Raw genomic sequence first — 23,030 nt, forward strand, 5'->3', positions numbered from 1 at the left:
GGACGCTTGTCTTTTTTCGGCCTTATAAACTATGTAACTATGTAACTATGTAACTATGGGGTATTAACGCACTCAGGAGAAATTGATGAATACATTTTGGGGTCCATTTTCTCCCATTACCCCTGTGAAAATAAAAAATTGAGGGCTAAAAGAACATTTTTGTGGGAAAAATGTGATTATTTATTTTAACAGCTTCACATTATAAACTTCTGTGAAGCCCTTGGGGGGTCTAGTTTCCAAAATGTGATCACTTGTGGGGTTTCCACGGTGTAGGCACATCAGGGGCTCTCCAAACTTGACATGGCGCCCGTTCTCGATTCCATCCATTTTTGCATTCAAAAAGTCAAATGGTGCTCCTTCCCTTCTGAGCCCTGCCAAGCACCCAAACAATGGTTTCACCCACATATGGGGTATCGACATACTCAGGAGAAATTGCGCAACAAATTTTGGGTTCCATTTTTTCATGTTACCCTTGTGAAAATAAAAAAATTGGGTCAAAATGTAAAATTTTTGTGAAAAAAAGTTAATTAAAAGTTAAAAAGTTCATTTTTTTCCTACTACGTTCCATTAATTCCTGTGAAAGCACTTTGAGGGGCATGGTTTTTAGAATGGTGTCACTTTTGGGTATTTTCTGTCATAAAGGCCCCTCAAAGTCACTTCAAATGTGATATGGTCCCTAAAAAAATGGTTTTGTAAATGTTGTTGTAAAAATGAGAAATTGCTGATCAACTTTTAACCCTTCTAACTTCCTAACAAAAAAAAATTATGTTTCAAAAATTGTGCTGATGTAAAGTAGACATGTGGGAAATGTTATTTATGAACTATTTTGTGCGACATAACTCTCTGATTTAAGGGCATAAGGATTAAAATAAATTAAATTGTGAAATTTTCATAATTTTCGAGAAATTTCCAATATTTTCACAAATAGACGCAAGTCATATCCAATTAATTTTACCACTGTTATGAAGTACAATATGTCATGAAAACACAGTCTCAGAATCACTGAGATCCGTTTAAGCATTCCAGAGTTATTACCACATAAAGTGACACTGGTCAGATTTAAAAAATGAAGCTCGGTCAAAATCCTACAAAGTGGCTCGGACCTTAAGGGGTTAATTTGTTACCTACTTATGGAAGTGGCTCTCTTAGCTTGCACCAGTTCACACCTGTTTTCCTGTTTGGAAGTGAGGGTCAGTCTTTGATATTAGAACTCTGAAACAGACTTTTCTGAGAATTGTTGTTGCACAAAAAATGTCACTCTCTAGGCTAACAGTTTTTCATGCCGTTTTGTCACACATATGTAAGCTATTTACGCATATTAACTTTTACTTTATGTTAATGCAGAAAAAACTGTTTCACCATTTTTATTTACACTAATCACCATAATATTGTATTCATACTGCTCTCTCCCATTCACTCCTTTATATCCCTCTGCTGAGACATGTCCTATGGTCACATGTGAGTTCCTTGATTGTTGTGTGGCGCCCCTGCGGGTTCAGTCGCCACAGAGGTACTACATCTCACCCAGAGGTGTGGTACCTCACTCTCAGGTAAAGAAGGAGTACTGCCCGGGACCCTAACACCTGCATCCAACACTACACTACTCCAGACCAGCAAGAGGGGCAAGATGCGTCGCTTCCCTCCTGAGCCCTGTCCATGGCTGGAGTGGGGGGAACCAAAGTGAGGGGGAACCATGTAGTGGGTGTGGGTGGAGGAAGAAGATCAGGCGAACACTTGTTAGGGATAGTATAAAGAGAGAAGCCATCTTGGGAGTGAGTCAGTGGAGTCTGAGAGGAGAAGTAGAGGGAGCAGGAGCTCTGTAGAAGCTCTGCTCAGGAGGAGGGCCTAGCCAGTCAGGCCCAAGACTGAAGAGAGAGAGAAAGGAGCAGGAAAGGCTCCAGGAACATGGAAGGGACCCCAGGGGTACGGGTAGTGCTGGAGGCCACCCGTATGTCCGAATCTACCAGGAGGTGGAGGGGTCAGGTCGCACACAGGGGATCGGTCCCTAAACTAGCAGAGTTCTTTAAGCCTCAACTAGGAAAACGGAGGCTGTAGTATTTCAGGTACTGCAGCCACAAGCCACATCTAATCACCAGAAAGGTGGCCATAGGGACCCAGGGGACAGAGAAGACGTCGCCTGGCAAGGTCCGCGGCCACTGGCCTGAGACACTGGGTGTGAGGTGCAGGGAGACGGCCAGAAGGAGCACACAGAAGGGGGTCCCGTTACGCACTCCGGAGAGACCTGGGAGTTTGCTGAACCCCTCCCTGAGTAAGCACAGGACGCCGTGGGAAGCTACTCTAGTATTGGTAACTGGAAGTCTAAGAAACCGTGAGTAAACCCTGAGGACTGCACCTTACTGTCTCTGTGATCATTATCTGCACCATCCTCTGCACTACACCATAAGGCTGTGTGCCCACGATGCGTTTTTTAAGCGCTTCCGCAGCGGCAAAAACGCTGCAGAAACGCTTAAAAAACGCATGGTAGAAGGCCTGCCATGTCCCCCAATGATAATCCGCATGTGCTGTGCACATGCTGCGGAAATTTCCGCTGCGGATTATCATTGCGGAAAAAAACGCAGCATTACCAATTATTTTGCGGAAGTGCTGCGTTTTTGCCGCCATTGACTTGCATTAGAACGCGCCAATTCCCCAAGACTGCATCTGTACTTGCGTAATTGGCGCGTTCTAATGTGCGGATAGTACCCGGGTGTAGAGGAGAGTCTCATTCACACCCAGGTACCATTAAAAGCTGTAAAAAAAGAATAAAATAAAAAATAAGATTATATTCACCTTCCGACGGCCCTCCGCAGCAAGTCTCGGGGGCCATCGGAAGGTAAGTATAGGTTTATGGATTTATATAGTGCATGGATTTATATAGTGTGACCGAGTTGTCAAGCACTTTCCAATTGATGCTAAAATCGCTTGGAAAGCGCTTGACACCTGCATGCGGAAATGCAAGTGAAGAACGCTTCACATCCGCATGTCCCTGGCAGGAAAACGCATGTACAATCCGCATGTACAATCCGCATGTACAATCCGCATGTGTTTTTTCTGCCAGGGAGATGCAGAAACGCTCAGGAAAAAATCCTGAGCATTTCTGCATCTTGGGCACATAGCCTAACAGCAACATCTACACTGCCCTGGAGCTAAGCTCTACCTGTGGAGAGCTAGACCAACTCTGCTGCATTTACACCAGCTCCAGAGGACCTGCTCCGCAGCGGCGGCTCCATTTAGCCCTATACCACAGATGGTGTTACGAACTGTATATAAAAACTATAAATCCCCTGTAAGTATCTCCTTTTATTGACTGCCCTGGGTCATGGACTGGGTCACCGCCACTGTGACATCTCCCCTAGCAACGACCGGCCCGGCACAGAGTACCCCACGGCCCAGGGGGCGCATCAGTTGCCTATGTATTTTTTGCATTTGTTTTACTGCTAGGACAGGTCTTTTAGTGTATTCTTATACACTCCGTTATCCCTAGCAGAGATATATATGAATACTTCTATTATTTATTCTGTCATCTCTACAGCACTTTATTTATATATTATATAGTTCTGTATTTTGTCTCATATTCTTGGACTGTTTGGGAGTTAATTTTTGTGTCCATTATTTATTCTAATGTTGACCCTATGCAGACGGCAAATTTTTCCCTGGTTTTTCCGACTTTTTACATGTTTTTACTCTTCCCTGTGAACGTTGTTAACAATAAAGGTATTTTTTGTACACTTCATTTGCCTCTTACAAACGCCTCTATCTTGTGATTATGGGCTTACTGGTGCTAGATATACAATTCTTTGTTTCTGGCTACGGCCCCACTATCAGTATTTGGTCAGTGTTTTACATCAGTATGTGTAAGCCAAAACCAGGAGTGGAACAATTAGAGGAAAGAATAGAAAATATAATAATATAATATAATAGAAACACGATACTGATACTGGGGCCATAGCCTCTGCCTGATCATTTTTGGTATATGGCACAAGAGCCCATTCCTTATTGCATCTGATTATTAAGAGGTGCCAGTCCTCCCTTGTTTCTGTACTTACAGTAAATGTATCATATGGAGGTGTGAATGTTGCCTTAATGGCCCAGCCTCAATCTTTGGAGAAGAAAAAAGAATTGTGAATATAAAGTATAAACTTTATTATATAAAAATGTAAATAATTTATGTGTGCCAGTGATTGTTGGCCCCTTTCCACAATTTTGGAAAGGGGCCAACAATTTTGTCAGGCCCATTATTTTTTTTTTGCGTGGGGGGGGGATTATGTCCAATTTGCCTTCTTGTTCTCAGTTTTTTCTGTTGTTCCAATACACATATGAAATAAACATGTGTATAAGAAAACATGTGTAATTGCAATAATTTTCTGGGAGAAATACTTCATTTTCTGAAGCAATATCAAGGGTGCCAAGCCAACACTTTTGGCCATGATTGTGTATAGAGTTACAGTATTTCTGTATACACAGAACATGACATCAATGAAAAAGAATACTACTGATGATTTTAGGCAGAGGATATCCTCCCAGAAACAACAATTCAGCCTATGAATCACTGTTATTGTTTCTGCCCCCAATACAGCAGGTCCAGTAGAGACAGGGTGGAGGAAGAGGCATAATTATATAATGGTTCAGCCATTTTTCTACAAAAAAAGAGAAGTTCACGTAAAGGTGCATGAGCCTGACACCAACATGTATCTGTATTGCAAAACCAGAAAAATTAGTTGGAGCATAAGCTGGTATACGTGCAATGTGTAAGGGCACATTGACACTGTGGCCATTTCACAAAAAAAAAACAAGAAAAAACCTAAATGAGCATATGTGTCACCCTGGCCTGGATGCCACAAATATAATAAACCTGTGTCTGAGAGCAAGGGGGAGGTTCTCTGGTCAGGGGAACATTAGCATGCAATACCTCCTGTCTCAGGCCAGTAGGGGGAGCAGGCTGCCCCTATAAAAGCTGGAACTGGGGGCAGGGTTAGGGAAAACTGGACGACCTGTCTCTGGATTGAGAGGTGTCCCAGAGCAGGGAGAGACAGTTGTATTGCACCCTAAGAGGACGTGTGGCGGTAGGAGAGCCACAAGCCAGGGACAAGAGGCGAAGAGAGCCTGTCCTGGCAGACAAAGAACCCAATTTACCAGACTTTGGCGTCTGAGGCTGTGAGGATTCCACGTCCTACAGCAGATAACCAGTCCGCAGGGGACTGTATGTTCCTTGGCCTAAGAAGCCAGGAGGTTCCGCCACACCAGAAGGGACCAGCAAAGCCCTACCAGGCCGGGAATAGAAAGGGACCCAAGTTGCAGGCCATACGGGCGAGAAGACACAGTGAGCTCGGGAACGTGGGCTGTTACCCTATAAGGAGGAAATAGCCAGAAGGAGCGCAGAGAGCACGGTAGTCCTACACCCTCACCCTGACCAGGGCCAATTTCCCGTTTGCTCTCAGACGTCCAGGACCCCCCTCCTAGCCGGGCCTGTTTGTGGGTCAGTTCACCTGTTCTAGTAAAGACCCTGGACTGCAACCTGTTGTCTGTGTGCTCCTTGCTCCTCCAGCACTAACGGCGCTGGGACGCCCTACACCATCACCCACATCTTCTACTATACTGCCCTGGGGCCGCACTCTTCCCGTGGGGAGTCACACTACCCCAGCTGCATATAACATCAGCCCCAGCGGTCTGCCTTGCAGCGGCGGTTTGCACTGACCGCAATCCACGGGTGGCGTAGTCGGACATTACCAACAGCGCATGGCAGACTACCAATGGTCTGACCACCCTGAGCCACGGAACCGGGTTGCCACTACTACCCCCATCGTTTCCCGATTGCCCGGCTCCGAGTGCCCCACGGCCCAGGGGGCGAGTCAGCTTTGGCGTAGTCGGCAGGATAGTAACCAACCCGCCACTAACGGGTATTGCGTGCCTGAAAAAGACTGTACACGTACCTGAAGAAGAGTTTTCCCGCCATCCGGAGCCGTTTCCTGCCATTTTCAGCCGTCTCCCGCCATCTTCCGTCGGTTCCCGCCATCTTCAGCCGTTTTCCCGCCATCGGACGCCATCTTCAGGACGCTGCACGGGAAGAAGAGGGGCGTGGACGTCCAAACCGCGCGAGACCCGAAGCTCCGCCCCACGCACCGACGCTGCGCAAGGTCCTGGAAGGGAGAGAGAGCGACGCTGACGTCACCAGGACGCGACACAAGGTCCTCGTCCAGAGCAGCACCAGCGGAGCCGCGGCCTACAGAAGAGGATCGTCGGAAGGTAGGCCACGCTTAACTAGGGGGGAGGAAGATGTTGGACACGGAGGTGCCCACTACCACCAGCGCAGCTGCAGCAGCGGTGATGCCATTTTCCCTGCCTTACATCCCTGGAGTGGCCTGGCTGCCTAAGTATTCATGGGAGCCCCATGCCCTAACTGACTTTAAGGAAAGGCTGTACAGTTTATTCCAAGTTTACCCCCTGACAGAGGAACAGAAGGTTAGCATACTGACAGGGCAGTTAACTGGCGCAGCCCAGCGGGAGGTAAAGTCATGGCCCGCTGAGGAGAAAAGAACTGTGAAGGGTATTCTGGCCCGGCTGCGGGGTACCTTTGACACACGTACCTCCGCTGAAATTAAAATGAGGCTCTATGGATGTAAGCAGCGGACACAGGACAGCATCAGAGACTATGCCCTAAATTTGCAGGAAGCCTTGAGGGCCATCCAACAAGCTGACCCTGGCAGCTTGCAGGATACGGATAAGCTACTAACAGAACAGTTTATAGAAGGTCTGCTGTCTAGCGCCCACAGGACCCAGCTGCGCCTCATGTTCTTTCAGAACCCTGATCTGACCTTTGCCCAATTTAAGGACAGGGCCATAAGGGTGCTCCGTGAACCCGCAACAAGTGGCGCTATAAACCCCCGGCGCCCTGCTCTCACCTACCACCAGGAGGCGGCGCCCTCCTAAATGGACTCTGTGGGGGCCGATGCACAGGCCCTGAACCAAGCCCCGTTGAAAGATCTGCATCACCAAGTCCAGTAGCTGACCAGGATCGTCGCGGCGTTGACTAGGACCGTCCAGGCGTTACAAGTGGACCCGTCAAGACCCATCGAGTTGGCTTCAAGTCCGGAGGATGTCCCGTGGCGTCGACAGAGGAGGACCCCGTCGTTCCGAGGGAGGCCCACAGACCGCTACGCCGAGGATGGACAGCCCATTTGCCGTCGATGAAACCAGCCCGGACACATTTCTAGGTACTGTAATTTAAACGGGTCCAACCTGGGGCAGAGGGCCAACCCCCAGGCATAAGATCACCAGGCCCTTACAATTGGCGCAATAAGTACGTTGGGGGGCGCCCGGTTTTACCCGTGGTGCTGGACAGTATCCCCATGAGCGCCTTGCTGGATACTGGGTCGCAAGTAACCACTATCCCTTATGTACTTTTTAAGCAGTATTGGACTGATGCTGATATAACACGGTATCCAGACAGTGACTTGAGCATCATCGCCAGTAATGGCTTGCCCGTGCCGCAGATGGGGTTCAAAGAGATGACCATTAAGATTGGTAAAGTTGAACTACCGGCACAGGGAGTGATTATTGTGGACATTGACCTTCGTGAAAGTCACCCTAAAATAACTGTGGGTACTAACGTGATTGAAAATTGTCTTTCAGAGGTAATTGTAATTCTACAACAGGTGGCAGTGAATGCTAGTTCCAGCCAACAGAGAGTCCTCAAAAAAGAGATAAAAGCCCTGATGAGACGGTAGCAGGTAGAACTGTCTGGTGGTGAGATCGGTAGCGTAAGACTGAGTGACCCATTCCCCATCTCCATGCCTCCCAAGAGTGAAATGATGATCTGGTGTTGGACTGCAATCGGGTTGAGAGGTAGAGACTACCAAGCCATGGTAGAACCCGTGTACTCGGACAGCAGGCACACCATTTTGACAGCCCGGGGGGTGGGTGATGTCTGTCATGGGAGGGTGCCCGTTCGCATTCTCAACATTGGGGAGAGAGAGGTACACTTACCCAGGTACGCTACACTTGCCAAACTGTTTGTTGTCGAACACAAAGCTATCAGGGCCGTGGAGCCTTTGCCTCCATCTCCAAAGGCGGAGGGTAATGTCTCCCAGAAACAAAAGGAGGACTGGTGCCAGAAACTCCATGTGGGTGCTGACTCCCCTGCACCAAAAACAAGGAGTCTACCGGGTGGTACAGGAGTACGAGAGAATTTTTAGTAAGCACCCGCTTGACTTCGGCAGAGTAAAAGGGATAGAACACCACATCCCCACAGGGAGCCACCCACCAATTAAAGAGAGACACAGACATGTACCCCCTGCACATTATCAGAACGCAAAGGGCATGCTAAGAGAAATGAAAGACGCTGGGGTCATTAGAGATAGCTGTAGCCCCTGGGCAGCCCCCTTGGTTCTGGTGAAAAAGAAAGACGGCACCATGAGAATGTGCGTAGACTATAGACAAATCAACCGTATCACCCACAAAGACGTATATCCGCTGCCTAGAATAGAGGAGTCTTTAGCAGCACTAAAATCAGCTAACTTCTTTTCTACTTTGGACCTTACTAGCGGGTACTGGCAGGTTCCTGTGGCAGAGGCTGACAAGGAGAAGACCGCCTTCACCACCCCGATGGGACTGAGCGAGTTCAACTGTATGCCCTTCGGGCTCTGCAACGCACCAGGGACCTTCCAGAGGCTGATGGAATGCTGTCTAGGGCACCGAAACTTCGAGATGGTCCTCCTTTACCTGGACGATGTGATCATCTATTCGAAGACTTACGAGGACCATCTAAAGCACCTGGCCGAGGTGTTCGAAGCCCTGGCAGGCTATGGCCTGAAGGTGAAACCATCAAAGTGTCACCTGTTGAAACCAAAAGTCCAGTACCTAGGGCACGTGGTAAGTGCGGAAGGAGTAGCCCCCGACCCTGACAAGGTCACAGCAATCAAGAGCTGGCCAAGCCCCCCGAACATCAAAGAAGTGAGGCAGTTCCTCGGGTTGATAGGCTACTACCGAAGGTTCATTCCCGGGTTCATTAAGATGGCAGCTCCTATGCAGAACCTTCTGATAGGACAGTCTAAGTCCAGAAGCCAAAAGCCACCCTTCAAGTGGGATAAACCGGAAGAGGAGTCCTTCCGCCAGTTGAAGATGGCCCTCACAGGGGATGAGATCCTGGCCTACCCTGATTATGGCCAGCCTTTTATTCTCCACACAGACGTCAGTAATGTGGGACTGGGAGCCGTACTGTCACAAAACCAACAGGGCAGAGAAAGAGTGATCGCGTACGCCAGCCGGAAGCTGAGGCCCACCGAGAGGAACCCGGAGAATTACAGCTCCTTCAAGCTAGAATTCTTGGCGGTGGTGTGGGCCGTAACGGAACGCTTCAAGCATTACCTGGCCTCCGCAAAGTTCACTGTGTATACGGATAACAACCCGTTAACACACCTAGACAGTGCAAGACTTGGTGCCCTGGAACAGCGGTGGATGGCCCGTCTCTCCAATTATGATTTTGCGATCAAGTACCGGGCAGGCAAAACCAATGCCAACGCTGACGCCCTATCGAGAATGCCTCACTTACCTGAAGGTGACGAAGACCCAGAAGAGCTGGAGGAGGTAGAACTCCCCGCGTTTCACCGGTATGGGGCCGCTCAATACTCCCACCGCGTGAAGGAGGAAGATTTAACAACCGTTATGATCAATCCCCTACCTCACCACAGCTGGGCCAAGACCCAAGATAGTGACCCTGCAATCCGCCTGGTGAAAGATCTGCTGACCCAGGAAGACGCCGGCTTAGATCCGGATGCTCCAGAGGAAGCCAAGCAGCTATGGAAAGAGAAGAGCAAGCTGTTCCTCTATGAAGGCAAGCTGTGCAGAAGACTTGTCAACCACCGGACACACGAGCTGACCTGGCAAGTCGTGGTCCCAAGGCGGGATTCAGCTATGGTCCTGGGGGCTTACCATGACAGATCAGGGCACTTCGGTTGGAAGAAGCTGGAGTTCCTGCTAAGAGGACAGTTCTTTTGGGTCGGCATGAGAGGGGCTGTAGAGAAGTGGTGCAGGGACTGTGGCCCTTGTAACTTAAGGAGGAAGGATCATGCCAGCCAGAAGACACCCTTGAGGCCCATCGTCACCACACAGCCTCTTGAGCTGGTAGCTCTGGAGCACGTCAAATTGGCTCCTAGCCGGTCAGGATACATCTATGCCCTGACAATCGTGGACCACTATTCCCGTTTTCTAGTGGTGGTCCCGGTAAAAGACTTGACAGCCCAAACAGCAGCCAGAGCCTTCCAGCAATACATCTGCCGTCCACACGGGTATCCGGAACAGGTCCTGGCAGACCAGGGTCCAGCGTTCGAGGCTGAAATCTTCCAAGAGTTCTGCAACCTCTATGGCTGTAAGAAGATTCGGACAACGCCTTACCACCCACAAACCAACGGGATGTGTGAGAAAATGAACAATATAGTCATTGATCTCCTAAAGACGTTGCCCCTGGAGGAACGCAGCCTGTGGCCAGAAAAACTGCCAGATCTAATAGACTTATACAACCATATCCCGGTGAATGCTACAAACTGCACCCCGGCTTACCTGATGCGAGCTAGACCAGGTAAGCTGCCCGTAGACCAGGAGATGGGAGTCCTAACACCTGAGGACACCTCCCCGGATGCGGACTGGGATACGGAGAGGCGACTGCAGTACAAGAAGGTACAGGAGAGTGTGGAGAAGAGCCTGGCCCAGGTGAGAGAAAGGCAAGAAAGATTCTTCAACCAACACGCCCCTGCTGGTCCCCTGGAACCTGGTGAACAGGTCCTGAAGCGAAAGAGAAGGCTACATAAGTTGGACGACCAGTGGGAAAGGGAACCCTACACCGTACTGCAGTCTGATCACGACAACTCGAAGGTGTGCGTGATCACCAAGGATGGAGGAGAAACCACTAGTACCGTCTCCAGAGACCACCTAAAAAGGTGCCCCGAACAACTCTGTAGTGCAGAAGAGGATCAAAGTGACCTTGAACCCGCAGAGACAAGGAAGAAATGATCAGCACCGTTCTCGGAGAGTTCCCTCAGTCCTGGACTCGAATAAACGATGCCATAGTGGTACCCGTCCTGCATTTCCTGCAACCGGCTCAGCAACAACCTACACCAGAGCCGGAAGGCGAAGAAGAGCAAGCAGTTCCAGAGGCAGAAGAGCCGGTACCAGCAGCCCAGGAGAGTCAACCCTCTGCTGACAGTGAGCCTGTCATGCCTGCGGTAAGCCAAAGGACCCACAGACAGCTGCCTGCCCTGCCTGTAAGTCCAGCTGGTAGCTGTACCCCTAACGCTAGTGGGGAAAGCCAGGTCGGTCCACCACCAGACAGTGGGTTACGCAGGTCAACCAGGAGCATAAAGAGGCAGATACCCGCTCGCTGGAGAATATAGGGTGCACTAAAATTGTAAATAACCCTGTTGCCAAGTGTTGAAATGTTTGCAAAGTTGCATGCATGATTGGTAATTCTGTGTTTCAGTTTCTTACAGTTACCGTACGGACTCAAAGGTTATGGACTTTTAATAACCGGGACTTTGTATGGACTGCGTTCGGAGCCTGACCAAGGAATGAACTAAGACTGTAAAGGACTTGGGGCTAGGACAGACCCCCACCTGGTTAAGGCTCCCCATTGTGTTGGTGAGATGGACACCCGGTCACAGACCACACTGTGACCTTAAGAACTCAACCTGTGCGTCGTTTGTCTACTAATGTTTTATAGTCATGTATATTATCTTTGTTTACTGTTTAGTCCCGGAGTACTAAATTCTACTAGGGGGGAATGTGTCACCCTGGCCTGGATGCCACAAATATAATAAAGCTGTGTCTGAGAGCAAGGGGGAGGTTCTCTGGTCAGGGGAACATTAGCATGCAATACCTCCTGTCTCAGGCCAGTAGGGGGAGCAGGCTGCCCCTATAAAAGCTGGAACTGGGGGCAGGGTTAGGGAGAACTGGACGACCTGTCTCTGGATTGAGAGGTGTCCCAGAGTAGGGAGAGACAGTTGTATTGCACCCTAAGAGGACGTGTGGCGGTAGGAGAGCCACAAGCCAGGGACAAGAGGTGAAGTGCACCTGTCCTGGCAGACAAAGAACCCAATTTACCAGACTTTGGCGTCTGAGGCTGTGAGGATTCCACGTCCTACAGCAGATAACCAGTCCGCAGGGGACTGTATGTTCCTTGACCTAAGAAGCCCGGAGGTTCCGCCACACCAGAAGGGACCAGCAAAGCTGTACCAGGCCGGGAATAGAAAGGGACCCAAGTTGCAGGCCATACGGGCGAGAAGACACGGTGAGCTCGGGAACGTGGGCTGTTACCCTATAAGGAGGAAATAGCCAGAAGGAGCGCAGAGAGCACGGTAGGCCTACACCCTCACCCTGACCAGGGCCAATTTCCCGTTTGCTCTCAGACGGCCAGGCCCCCCCTCCTAGCTGGGCCTGTTCTAGTAAAGACCCTGGACTGCAACCTGTTGTCTGTGTGCTCCTTGCTCCTCCAGCACTAACGGCGCTGGGACGCCCTACACCATCACCCCCATCTTCTACTATACTGCCCTGGGGCCGCACTCTTCCCGTGGGGAGTCACACTACCCCAGCAGCATACACCATCAGCCCCAGCGGTCTGCCTTGCAGTGGCGGTTCGCACTGACCGCAATCCACGGGTGGCGTAGTCGGACATTACCAACAGCGCATGGCAGACTACCAATGGTCTGATCACCCTGAGCCACGGAACCGGGTTGCCACTACTACCCCCATCGTTTCCCGATTGCCCGGCTCTGAATGCCCCACGGCCCAGGGGGCGAGTCACATACACCCTATAGTAAGTAAATAAGTAAATAGAAATAGTACATGCAAATAACATACGGTACTTAGTTAACACTATTTTGATCAAAAAAGTGTAATAGCCATCCCACCACGACAAGGCGTACCCAATTGGGATGGTCCTATGCTGTCTCTAGTATTAAAACTTTACCTTCTGTCAGCCGACCTCAATGTAAATAAAGGCTGAACAGGACACAGGCCCGACTGTTCAGACACCATGGGAAGCTATATAGATGAAATGTCTAGCTCAGAAAGGTTAACCATACCCCTGTTTGTACAAAGTACAAAAAATTACACCAAAACCAAGAAAATGAGCCAGAACATAAGTTGCTGTATGTGCAATGTGTAAGAACATGTTCACAAAGTGGCCATTTCACAGACAAAACCCAGGAAGAAAGTATCTGTGTAGGCACAGATATGAAGGGCATTAGTGTGCATGGAGAGTGGGGAATACTGGTTAACAAAGGAATCAAGCTCAGATAAAAAAGAATGTAAAACAGAAGGCTAAAAGGAAAAAGTCAGATTATGGAATGAGATAGGCCTGCCTATGTGTTATAAAAGCTGTGGATTTTAGGAAGTAATTTGATTGTCCGGGGTAACATATTCCAGAGAAATTTTGAATCAGGAGAAAGCTTTGGAGATGGATGTGGGAGGTTTGTAATATGGAGGATATTAGTTTTAAATATTTGGCAGAAGATAGAGCGTGGGTCGGGTGAGGGAGATGTGAGGGAGTGCTGCTCTGATAAAGCTTGGAGAATGATGAGTTCACATTGCCACCGATGCAGTGACTGGCACAGGGTAGAGGCACTGATGGACACTTACATGAAGCTGGCTGCTGCAATCAGGATATATTGAAGATGCGAGGTTTCCCAGAGTGGAATATATCTGATTATTCAGACTTTGTATTCAGTAACTTATGTATAAGACACTCTACAAATTATTTAGAGTATTGTTCTAGATGCATAACCAAACTCTCCCACACACACTACGCTTCAGTGGTGAGGCGAGTAAGTGATGTTACAAGAACGATCATGCTTTATAATAAAAATCCAATCCCATTGGGTTCTGGCTTCCGACCGCATCACTCGACTGAAACTGCCCTGACCAAAGTCACCAACGACCTACTAACCGCCAAATCCAAGCGACACTACTCCATCCTCCTCCTTCTGGACCTGTCATCTGCCTTCGACACAGTCAACCATTCCCTCTTACTACAGATTCTCTCATCTCTTGGCATCACGGACTTGGCCCTATCTTGGATCTCCTTATACTTAACAGACAGGACATTCAGCGTCTCCCACTCACTCACCACCTCCTCATCTCGCCCCCTATCTGTCGGTGTCCCCCAAGGTTCAGTTCTAGGACCTCTGCTCTTCTCCATCTACACCTTTGGCCTGGGACAGCTCATAGTCTCATGGCTTTCAGCATCACCTCTATGCTGATGACACACAGATCTACCTCTCTGGACCCGATATCTCCTCCCTACTAACCAAAATCCCACAATATCTGTCCGCTATTTCATCCTTCTTCTCTGCCAGATTTCTAAAACTCAACATGGATACAACAGAATTCATCTTCTTTCCACCCTCTCATTCATATCCCCCATCTGACCTATCCATCAACGTCAATGGCTGTTCACTCTCCCCAGTCCCACAAGCTCGCTGCCTTGGGATAACCCTGGACTCTGATCTCTCCTTCAAACCACATATCCAAGCCCCTTCCACTTCCTGCCGAATCCAACTCAAAAATATCTCCCAGATCCATGCATTCCTCAGCAAAGACTCTGCAAAAACACTAGTGCATGCCCTCATCATCTCCCGCCTTGACTACTGCAACCTCCTGCTCTGTGGCCTCCCTTCCAACACTCTTGCGCCCCTCCAATCTATCCTAAACTCTGCTGCTCGACTAATCCACCTGTCCCCCCGCTATTCCCCGGCCTCTCCCCTCTGTCAATCCCTTCACTGGCTCCCCATTGCCCAGAGACTCAAGTTCAAAACCCTAACCATGGCATACAAAGCCATCCACAACCTGTCTCCTCCATACATCTGTGATCTAGTCTCCCGGTACTTACCAGCACGCAACCTCGGGTCCTCTCTCCTCCTGTACCAGTCGCTGACTCGTTTTATTAAGATTATGTAAATGTTTTTGCTATGTATATCCCTATCACATGTAAAGCGCCATGGAATAAATGGCGCTATAATAATAATAATAATTGGGTTGCTTCTGCAGCATGCAATCATAAAGACAAGTAGAACAGCAGCACTCACCATGTCCTTTTGGCTAAAAGTCCTTTATTTCATACAAACTTGGACATCCAGTACAGCAGTGATGGGTGAAAGCAGGGGAGACATGCGGGGAGAGGTGGGTGGATGGTTTCACATTCTTCCAACGCTTCTACGGGTCCATGCAGCATGTGCTTTAATTTCTGCAATCCTCATTCACATGAATAGGACTTTGTGAATATACCATAATATTCCTATAAAAATACCTATATAGATCCTTTCATGCTACAGTATGGAAAACACTCTGGTCTTATTTATTAGAAAACATTTAGCTTCTATGCAGGGGTGTAATTATAATGGGTGTAGGGGTTGCAGTCATACCCAGGTCAAAAGGTAATTTTTATCATATGAAATGACCCACTCTATTTAAGTTGGGGGCCTTTTGGAGATTTTGCACTGGATTCTCCGGTGCCAACACCGGGAGCGTGCGGTAATGTCACCGCATGTAGGCAATTTACATACTTACAGCCACATTCCGACTAGACGTATCCGGTCTCGCTCAATGCACTTCCATTAACCAAGACATGCACGTCTAGTCGGCATGTGACCACATGTATGCAAATTGCATACTTGCGGTTACATGACCTCCCGCTCTCAATGCCAACACAGGAGATTTGCCACAGCGGGCAGTGAGCGAGCTGTGAGGATTCACAAGTCTGCAGTCACATAGAGTGACTGCAGACATGTACCCTAAAGTCTGGTCAACTCCTTTAAGTTACGCCACTACTTGTAGGTACGAACAAAATCCTGTGCTGACAAGCCATTTTGTCTGAATGAAAAAGGGAGTTACCTATGTATGAGAAGTTTCAGAGGAGCATGCAGCAAGACAGTTCTACATTGGTAAAGTATTGCAGGAATCTTGTAATTACATACTGACTTGTTAAATGTGTCCTAGATTTTTTTTCTATTGTGTACATGTGAGTATTGTGCCAAATAAGCCAAAATTTCATTCAATTTAGTATGGAAAGGAAGGAAATCATTTGTGTTAGGGTGTATGCTGTAATTAGGAATAATTTATGAATGTTCTCCTTGCTACAATAACTATTCTCAACGCCAGTTTTATAAAAATACACAATTTTCTTATCTTTGGCTACAATATGAAATATATTCTGGTTACATGCATGTAAACTGTACATATACACTCATACAAACACATACTGTATGTAAAAAAATGTAAAACATGAACTAGGTTTAACACTTGGTTGGAAAGGCTGGGCTGGAAGCTTAGGAATAGCATTAGCGATAGTAAATTGAACAGCTATTGGTAGTTAAAGGGGTATTCCCATCTCCAAGATCCTATCCCAATATGTAGTAGGTGTAATAATAATATTAGCAAATACCTCCAATTAGAAATGTAGTATAGTATTTTTGATTCACTATCTCTCTTACCTCATGTGCAGGCATCGCAGGACCTTAGGTATCCATGGTTTACGACAACTAGCAACTAGCTAACTAACTGTGACTTTATCAGTGGACGTAACCATGGATACCAAAGGTCCTGCGATGCCTGCACAGGAGAAAAGAGACATAGCGAATCAGAAAAAATATACTACATTTCTAATTGGAGATATTTGCTAATATTACTATTATTACACCTACTACATATTGGGATAGGATCTTGGAGATGTGAATACCCTTTTAAGCATATTCCAAAATGTGCAAAAACAGGAAATTATTATCTATGTTTCCAATATTTATAAATTGTGCTAAAATTATTGAAGACTATTGGTGAAGATTAGTGATGAACGAGCACTAAAATGCTCGTGTACTCATTACTCGGGTCGAGTAAATCGCCATGCTCGAGTGCTCGACCCGAGTAACGAGTACAATGTAAGTCAATGGGAAACTCAAGCATTTTTCCGACGGCCACCCACGGAGGTCTGGAGGTGGCCTAAAAATTGGTGAAATCGATGGAAACACCGCTGAAATGACATGGGAACAGCATGGGAAGACCCCTGGAAGCATCTTTGAATCCTAGGTCTCTGCTGGGAACAATGTTATCAGAGTATTACGCCACTCTTACAGACTGACAATAAAACATACAAAAACAAAGCTAGAATGGATTTTCCTGGAAAAAATGGTAAGAAACATTCTTTCCTGGTTAATGACTTGTATATACAGTTAGGTCCATATATATTTGGACAGAGACAACATTTTTCTAATTTTGGTTCTAGACATTACCACAATGAATTTTAAACAAAACAATTCAGATGCAGTTGAAGTTCAAACTTTCAGCTTTCATTTGAGAGTATCCACATTAAAATTGGATGAAGGGTTTAGGAGTTTCAACTCCTTAACAGTTGCCACCCTGTTTTTAAAGGGACCAAAAGTAATTGGACAATTGACTCCAAGGCTATTTCATGGATAGGTGTGGGCAATCCCTTCGTTATGTCATTCTCAATTAAGGAGATAAAAGGCCTGGAGATGATTTGAGGTGTGGTACTTGCATTTGGAAGGTTTTGCTGTGAAGTAAACATGCGGTCAAAGGAGCACTCCATGCAGGTGAAATAAGCCATCCTTAAGCTGCAAAAACAGAAAAAAACCATCCGAGAAATTGCTGCAATATTAGGACTGGAAAAATCTACAGTTTGGTACATCCTGAGAAAGAAAGAAAGCACTGGTGAACTCATCAATGCAAAAAGACCTGGGCGCCCACGGAAGACAACAGTGGTGGATGATCGCAGAATAATCTCCAAGGTGAAGAGAAACCCCTTCACAACAGCCAACCAAGTGAACAACACTCTCCAGGAGGTAGGCGTATCAATATCCAAATCTACCATAAAGAGGAGACTGCATGAAAGTAAATACAGAGGGTTCACTGCACGTTGCAAGCCACTCATAAGCATCAAGAATAAAAAGGCTAGACTGGACTTTGCTAAAAAACATCTAAAAAAGCCAGCACAGTTCTGGAAGAACATTCTTTGGACAAATGAAACCAAGATCAACCTCTACCAGAATGATGGAAAGAGAAAAGTATGGCGAAGGCGTGTTACAGCTCATGATCCAAAGCATACCACATCATCTGTAAAACACGGCGGAGGCAGTGTGATGGCTTGGGCATGCATGGCTGCCAGTGGCACTGAGTCACTAGTGTTTATTGATGATGTGACACAGGGCAAAAGCAGCTGAATGAATTCTGATGTATTCAGAGCCATACTGTGTGCTCAGATCCAGCCAAATGCAGCCAAACTGACTGGTCGTCGTTTCATACTACAGATGGACAATGACCCAAAACATAAAGCCAAAGCAACCCAGGAGTTTATTAAAGCAAAGAAGTGGAATATTCTTGAATGACCAAGTCAGCCACCTGATCTCAACCCAATTGAGCATGCATTTCACTTGTTAAAGACTAAACTTCAGTCAGAAAGGCCCACAAACAAACAGCAACTGAAAACCGCCGCAGTGAAGGCCTGGCAGAGCATCAAAAAGGAGGAAACACAGCGTCTGGTGATGTCCATGAGTTCAAGACTTCAGGCAGTCATTGCCAACAAAGGGTTTTCAACCAAGTACTAGAAATGAACATTTTATTTACAATTATTTAATCTGTCCAATTACTTTTGGTCCCTTTAAAAACAGGGTGGCACATGTTAAGGAGCTGAAACTCCTAAACCCTTCATCCAATTTTAATGTGGATACCCTCAAATGAAAGCTGAAAGTCTGAACTTCAACTACATCTCAATTGTTTTGTTTAAAATTCATTGTGGTAATGTCTAGAACCAAAATTAGAAAAATGTTGTCTCTGTCCAAATATATATGGACCTAACTGTAAGGCAAAATAAATAACCGAAAAACAAAAATGCTCCTCCACACCTTGGACTACGTTCACACGTACTTTTTTTGATGGGTTTTTGCAGTTTTGCATTGCTTTCAACAGTGAAAAATACATTCACCAGTAAATGTAATTGTAATATTTTCCTACCTTATCTTGCCATGTGGTGTGTGAGACATGATCAGACACATCCTGTTTCATTTATGAAAGAGGGACTCTGAAAGTCACAAAGCCTATTTTTACAGGTCCATCAGGTGGCCCTTACTATTGTTAGAGGGCCAGCAGTCGGCCCTCACTATTGTTAGAGGGCCATCAGCCAGCTATGCTTTGCATAGCTGTATATTGCTACTGCAATATAACGTATCCATCTGAGGTGGTCAAATTTTCTTTTTCGTATATATTCTGTAAAGTTTGAAACTTGGATGTCCAGCAGGCGGCCCTGACAACTTATAGAGTGCCAGCAGGCGGCCTCCACTATTTTTAGAGGGTCATCAGGTGTCTTGGGGACAGGTGAGAGCAAGATAGAGCTTTTTGGAAACGCACATCATTCAACTGTTTACTGTAAATGGAATGAGGCCTACAAATAAAAGAACACAGTACTTCTAGTCAAATATCATGGAGGTTCAAAGATATTTAGGAGATGTTTTGTTGCCTCTGGCACAGGGTGCCTTGACTGTGTCCAAAATGTGAAAACTCCCAAAGGATTTTGGGTTGCAATGTAGTGCCCAGTGTCATAAAGCTGCGTTTGCATCCTAGGTCATGGGTCTTCCAGCAGGACAATGATGACTCCAAACATACTTCAAGAAGTACCCAGAAATGGATGGAAACAAAGCACTGGAGAGTTCTGAAGTGGTAATTCCAGCTCCAGTAGAGTCAAGTCTCCCACTACTACCTCTTACATACCAAAGCTACAGAGAAACTATGAAAGGACACATTAAATCAGTAAATTTTGTTAACTTTGATTCATTTTTGTCAAATTTGGAAAATTTCTGCCAACTTCGATGAATTTCTGTCAACTATGATAAATTTCTGTCAACTTTGATTAATTTGTGAGTACAGATCACTGTAAAAACTATGAATCAGTCAATGAGTGCATGGAAAGAATCAATCAAGTTATGCACTCTGGAAGATATGTATGTCACCAGAATGAACATTCATTTCCAGCGGATGATACCCAGCACCTGTCCCTATTGTAAATGCAGCTAACAGCGGTATTAATAAGGAATAGAATACATATTTTTTTACAGCATCAGGAGTACAGAGTATAAAGCAATAATCCTTGGCTGGATGAATGTAATACGCTATCCATAGTGTGATAGCTCACCCATACAAGAATTTCAGATAAAATAGGTAATATTGTAGAATATAAAATAGATTATAACTGGCCCCAAAGAGTTTTTTTGGACGTGGCAGCGACAAACTGTGAAAGAATGCAAGCAACCCTGCCTACTTTCATGAATTTGTGAGTATAGATCACCATTAAAACATATGAATCGGTCAATGAGTGCATGGAAAATGTCAATCAAGTAATGCAGTGTGGAAGAGATTTATCAATAGGGAATAGAATTTTTTTTTTCAGCACGCAGTATAATACAATAATCCCTGACTAGATGCCTGTAATACGCTATCCCTACGCTATAGCTCACCCGTACACAAATCGCAGATAACAGAGGTACAGTAATATTGTAGAATAAAAATTAGATTTTATCCAGCCTTTAAGGGTTTTTTTGGGTACGTAACAGCACCAAACTATGAAGGAACGCAAGCAACACTGCCTGCTTCCATGAATTGCTGAGTGCAGACTATATTAAAAAACATGAATCTGTCAATGAATTTTTGAAAAAAGCAATCAAGTTATGGATTGTTATGGAGATGTACAGTATGTGACAAGAATTAGCACTCATTTCCAGCTGATGATACCTAGCACCTGTCCCTACTCTTAATGCAGCTAACAGCGGTATCAATAGGGAATATAATTTTTTTTGCAGTACGGAGTATAATACAATAATCCCTGACTAGATGCCAGTAATATGCTATCCCTACTGCTATCGCTCACCCAATACAGGAATCTCAGATAAGAGAGGTAATATTGTAGAATAAAAATAAATTGTAACCGGCTCCGAAGATGGTGTTTGGGAAAGTTGCAGCATCAAACTTTGGAGGAATGCAAGCAACCATGCCTGCTTTGATGAATTTCTGAGTGTAGATTGTATTATAAAACATAAATCTTTCAATGATTTTTGGAAAAAAGCAATCAAATTATAGACAGTGTAAGAGATGTATGCAACCAGAATGAACCCTCATTTACAGCTGATGATAGCTGCATTTAGAATAGCGACACGTGCTAGGTATCAATAGGGAATATAATTTTTTTTGTTTGCTTACAGCAGCAAGAGTATAAGGCAATTATCCCTGTATGGATGCGTGTAATACACTATCCATAGTGCGATAGCTCACCCACAGACGAATTTCAGATAAGAGTTAATATTGTAGAATATAGAATCGATTTCAAATGGCCTTCCCATTATTAAAGAGTGGGTCTCTTATACTGTTATTGCGTATGCAGTAAGTGCAAGGGCTGCCAAAAATTAGGACGCACTCCAATACCAATTTGGAGAGACATAGTGTTGGGCCTCAGTAAAAAAAATATTTTCCATTATTACGAAGTGGGTCTCCTATACTGTTATTGCGTATGCAGCAAGTTCAAGGGCTGCCAAAAATTAAGATGCACTACAATCCCCATTTGAAGAGACGTAGTGGAGGGCCTCAGTCAAATTTTTTTCCCCCATTATTAAGAAGTGGATCTCCTAGACTGTCTGAAAAACATTTACCCTAGGGGGTATACATATATATATTTTATAGAATGGTAGAGGTAGGCCTCTAAAAATATTTCCTACAGGCATCATAAACACCCTTAAAAAAATTATGTGGGTTGTGATGAAAGCCGGCCGGTGGGTGCAGCTCTCTGGCGCCCCCTTACCTCTCAGGTCAGTCAAGGTACTGCACCTAGAGAAAGTAGTGCCAGGTAGCTGCAACCAGCGCAGGGAACACGGTAGTGTGTTATCCCTTCAACGTCACTACACAGCACAACTCGCTAGCGCCCTCTTAGCCTCAGGTCAGTCAAGGAACTGCACCTAGGATAAGCGGTCGCCAGAGAGACTGTCCTGTAACCTACTGGGTATCGGGGCCCTCTGTAGTGAGGGCGGTATATATATCTTCCTTGGCCGCGCCAGGAATATATATATATCTGAACCTCCGACCGTCACTACTAGCCTTCCCCAATCCCCAGTTGGTATGCTGCCACCAGTCCCTATTTTAGATATACGCCCAGTCCGTGAATGGGCCTATATCGGGTCAGGAACCAACCCTGGGTAGCGTTTTTGGCTTGAGCCGAGCTCACACGGACGTGCGTTCGTTATGCAGAATAAAAGGCAGGCCCACAATTACTTGAGGTAATTGATTATAATAATACACTAGATACACGATATACAACTAAATATACACAGGTATAAGGTCAGGCTAAACTATACAACAATGGAATACAACACACAGAATCACCACAGCATATCAGTTACCGGTTTCTTGATTTTCTTGTGACGCAGGGAGAGGATTCTGCGGTCGCAGGCACGGTTCTTTGTTACAGGCTGAGGCCTACCACCGCATGGTCAAACTGCTCCTCCCCTTGGTGGCCTCAGCTGGTGCTCAGATGTTCAGCACACCACTCTTGGGTCAAGACTGACTTGTCTCTTGTCTGTCCTGCTATCTTACCTGCCCTGTCCCGCCCACTGCTGGTGAGGTCAGCTGACTCAGTCTCCACCCTCAGGTCTAACTTCGATCAGAAGCCCAAATTCTATGGAACCCAATAACTTCTTCTGGGATGGTCTCATGATACCCCCAGGGGTTCCCATGGATTCGGGCCGCCGTAACCGACCTTTTGATATCAATTATGATACCATACGGTCCTCAGGAATGGCTCTGCGCTATATCTTGGCTTCCAGAGCACGTACAAACGTCTACCGCGGAGGCTTGTGTGCGCAATGGCTCCGGGACGCCGTGATATTTTTTTATTGGCCCATCCCATGCAACATGCGTGTACTTTTCATGTTTCTATATCTTATGCCTCCATGCTTGTGACAGACAAAGAAACTAGTCCTATGGGACAAATGGTCAGGTAC

The 23,030-nt window shown here is 46.3% G+C and overlaps 1 protein-coding gene across 1 annotated transcript in view; it reads right to left on the bottom strand.

Moving 5' to 3' along the window:
* Positions 1-22,585, bottom strand: part of LOC141265862 (uncharacterized) — a 1,005,842-nt gene extending 983,257 nt beyond the window's left edge. The window contains exon 1 of the mRNA XM_073679503.1: positions 22,431-22,585. The gene's annotated coding sequence lies outside the window, so the exon portion shown is untranslated. The remainder of the gene's footprint in view (positions 1-22,430) is intronic.
* Positions 22,586-23,030: the final 445 nt, after the last annotated feature.

Source organism: Phyllobates terribilis, unplaced genomic scaffold (assembly GCF_046119375.1).
Source record: "Phyllobates terribilis strain yellow unplaced genomic scaffold, ASM4611937v1 Scaffold_4__5_contigs__length_816908805, whole genome shotgun sequence".
Classification (NCBI taxonomy): Eukaryota; Metazoa; Chordata; class Amphibia; order Anura; family Dendrobatidae; genus Phyllobates; species Phyllobates terribilis.